Here is a 4,203-nt window from a genome sequence, read left to right as displayed (position 1 = left end):
CGTAAGGGCTATGGCAGAGAACGAGACGTAACGAGACGTAAGTTCCGTAGTCGTAACGTAAGGTAAGGCAGAGAAAAACGTAGCTGTCGTAGTCGTGACTGGTCTGGAATGGTCGGTAAAGTGTGTCAGAGCGACGAGGTGAGTAATATTAATGCACGTTTATACGTCTTAATAGTTAATAAGGAAATATATACACACTAAAACAAAATAAAAATAGATTAAAAATGTGTTAAGGACATTTTTTGTTAGTAATTAACAATGTACATACATACTTCGAAAAATATTGGTTAACCTCTAAAATAATAATTACGTACTATTATGATTATTTCAGGAGGTGGAAACAAATATCATTATATCTTTAAAAATAAATCTATTTTTATTTTGTTTTAGTGTGTATATATTTCCTTATTAACTATTAAGACGTATAAACGTGCATTAATATTACTCACCTCGTCGCTCTGACACACTTTACCGACCATTCCAGACCAGTCACGACTACGACAGCTACGTTTTTCTCTGCCTTACCTTACTTTACGACTACGGAACTTACGTCTCGTTACGTCTCGTTCTCTGCCATAGCCCTAACATCGAAGAGATTAAGAGAATCGAAAGTGAAAATAAAGGTGACAAGAAAACGATCGACAACATCAAAATGGCAAGACTAGAAGATATAACAGGATATAAGGATGTCAGAGAAATAATAGAGCTAGAGAGGGAACTCTACGAGAAAGTGGAAAGAAGAAGACAACAGCGATATGACATCCTAATGAGGTTAGAAAGAATCGGAAAAATGAAAAAGATCTTAGAAGAGACAATTACTAGCGAAGAATTAACAACAGCTGAGCAGGATACTAAGATAATTTAATAGCTGAATACGAGGTTAGAGATATCCTAGCGAAACACTATTACAACAAAGTAATATTTTTTGGCGAAAATAAGAAACATATAACAGACGTAGACATCAACTGCACGATTAAAAAATTCGTAAGAAACAAAGACATGACGAATAAACAAATACAAATAACAACGACTTACAAAGACGGAAAATTTGAAACGAAAGGCGTAATGACTACAATACAGACAGAAACAGATTCATTATTAGATGACGACATACCATTAACAGATAGAGTTACTTCAACACCAATAGACCTAACGCCAGTAGCGGAAGAAATAATTCCGATAGAGATAGAAAATCTTCAACAACATCCAAGCGATATATCAGAAGCAGAGACAGAAAAAAGAAAGGAAACATCAGTAAAGAAACCGAAGATAATATCAGACATTAAAACAAACTTAAGGGTAATGATAGAGAGAACACCGTTAAAACCATGTCAACAACGAGTCTACCCAGTACTTCAACAATGAAGGAAAGTATAAAAAACAATGAAAGAACAAGAGCAGTAGGAGTCAAGCGCGGGAGATGTTGCGCAAATAACACGACTATCGTAGCGTGAAACTTCTTTATTTTACTAAAGCGCTTACATGTTTCGGCTCATTTTTGAGCCTTCTTCAGAGATAACTAATACATTCACATACATAGAATATAACAATTATTAACTAGTCATGGTGATCTTCCTCACCTCGAGAGTATAAATACCAGAATTAAATCCAGATAAGAATGCAGTAAAAAAGAAAAAAGGGGGAAAGAAATTTTGAAATTCTCGAAATAAAGAAAATGTAAAACTAATGTATCAAAAAATTTTGAAACTATTATTATTCCGATGGTTAGGAAGCTCACCTTGATCACAAGATACCGCATCGCAAACATTACTCTTAATACTTCAAAAACAGGTTTCTGATAAGTTAGCCAGTCAGTGTCAGACACAGTTAGTCTCTTATTGATTTAATTGGTCTTATTGAGACAGTAATTAAAAAACTAGCGTTAAAAAATTAATCACCAAATCAAGAAAAGGTATCCCCGAAAATGATCTAAAGTCAACGCCCGACCTGGGAAGCCTCTCCATATCCGTTTGCATGTTAAGTCCATGCGTCTATTTCCTGATGAATATCATTTCCGAAGTCAATCTCTTCTGGTAGTGTGGTTCCTCGTCCAGTATTGCAACGTTGTCCCAATCGAACTCATGTCCCTCTTGCAACCGATGCTCCGTTATAACGTTGCGGATAGACGTGTTCCAACGGATATGGTTCTTGTGTTCCGTGATTCTTGTTTTTAGTTGTCTACACGTCTGTCCCACATAACTCGCATCACAGTTCTTACAAGAAATCTTGTAAACTACATTCGACCTATTATTACGTGGTAAAGGATCTTTCTGTACCCTAATGAATTCTCGCAATTTGTTAATGCTATAAAACGACACCCTCATATGATCGCTCCTTAATCTATTAAACTTCTCAGTAATGCCCCGAACGAAAGGAACCGTAAACCACGAAGGCTGCACTGCATCCACACTATTCTCCCTAACCACATTTTTTCTATTACTAGCCATGATAAGGAATGAAGGAAAGTATATTACCAAAAAAGAGGGGCAGAAAACCCTTGTCCCCTTTCAGACGCAAACAAAAAGCGAAAAACACATGGGACGAATTGTCCGAAGAAGAAAAGATCAAAAAGACAAGGTCAGACCAGCCAAGGGAAAAATAAAAATGGTCATTTAAGAAAACAAAATCGACCGACGACATATTACAAATCAAAAAATTACAACAGGAACTGGAGGAGTTAAAAAAGAAACAAAAGATCTCGTACCACAAGCAATCAGAAAATTCAGACAACGAACAAATAATGAAAAAGATATGTTTTAAAACAACAATTGACAATGACAATACCAAAACTAACGAACCATCACGAACTACGGGTAATTTGATCGAATCTGATAATCAGAATCTCCAAATTAGAGCGGAGAATGCAACCGTCCGTTTTCTTTAGACCCTAAACCTAAAAATTGATTTTATACTTACCAGATAATAAAGAGACCGTTAAATGATGACTCAAAAACCACGAACGGAGGGACTAGCAGAGGACACCTGCGAACAAATACAACCAAAGATGAGAGGCTGAAGAAACAAGAAGAGAAAGAAAATCGCAGCGTGGAAGTTAATACTTAGTATATAAGAAAATGTATATAATTATATTAGCTCTAAGTTTTTATTTTTTATATTTTAATTAGAGCTAAGCAAACGAATGTAAAGAGTCAATCATGCACTTAAGAGGGAACACCACTGAAATTAAAAAAAAATCGAAAAAATTTTTTTTCTTTTAAATGATATGCTTTAGAGTCTTTAAAATAAGGTGCAATTGATCTTATACGTGAAAAAATTTGTTTAAGTGGTTTTATAACTGATTTTTTGAAACGAGGCATGACGCGATCTAAGCGTTTCGGAGAAGGGTGCAGCGGTTCAACATTTTTGCACTCTTAAGATACATGATACCGATCGCTGTTGAACAATGAGCTTCAGTATGTCATCCTAGAGAATGCTAGTAGTTTTCGACCTAAAATATTGATATATGATATTGATAAATATTGATAAATGATAATAACGGTTAATGTAATCGTTAAAATGACGCTCTCGATTTGAGATGCTGTCTCGACCTAAACGCCTGTTGTTGTTGCTGCTTCAGTTTTTAAAGTTCTGTAGAGTAAATTGTTATTATCATGAGTAATAAAATATGTAGAACAAAGAAAGGTACAAAAGAAAAAACTTGGTCTTCAAAAAGAAGTAAGATATCAAATAGACGACCGCCTAATTGACGCTATGGAAGGAGAATCTGAGAGCGCCTGTACAGCAGCAAAGAAACTGAAGCTATCTGAAGAGAATCATGGCATTGAAGTAAACGAATCATTTGGATATCATGTGATAAATTTTGTTGCAGTTTTCTCTGCTCTTTCTGAAGTTTTAGTGTGTAAGCAATGCGGGAAGAACGTAACATTTACACAAGCAAGCAAGCAAGCGTGGTTTAGGCTTCAAACTTGTAATTAGTTGTGAAGATTGCGAAAAAGTTTGAAACAACCTAACTCCCGTTGTTTGTACGTAGCTCGTCGGTTAATGCGGTCGGAAACGCGAGAGGTTCGTATCGGAGAAGGAAGGCACTTACAATAATATTACGCGTGCAGGTAATTCCGCAGTGAACATTTATTTAATTAAGAAGAAACGGACATGTACATAATACGTATAATAAGAAAACAATAAAAGAAAGAATCATGAACGCAACATATACTGACGTAAAACGGACGATAATCCACGCGG

The sequence above is a fragment of the Mycetomoellerius zeteki genome, unplaced genomic scaffold (genome assembly GCF_001594055.1).
Source record: "Mycetomoellerius zeteki isolate Tzet28-1 unplaced genomic scaffold, Tzet1.0 scaffold356, whole genome shotgun sequence".
Lineage (NCBI taxonomy): Eukaryota > Metazoa > Arthropoda > Insecta > Hymenoptera > Formicidae > Mycetomoellerius > Mycetomoellerius zeteki.
Note: the sequence above shows the minus strand (reverse complement) of the source record.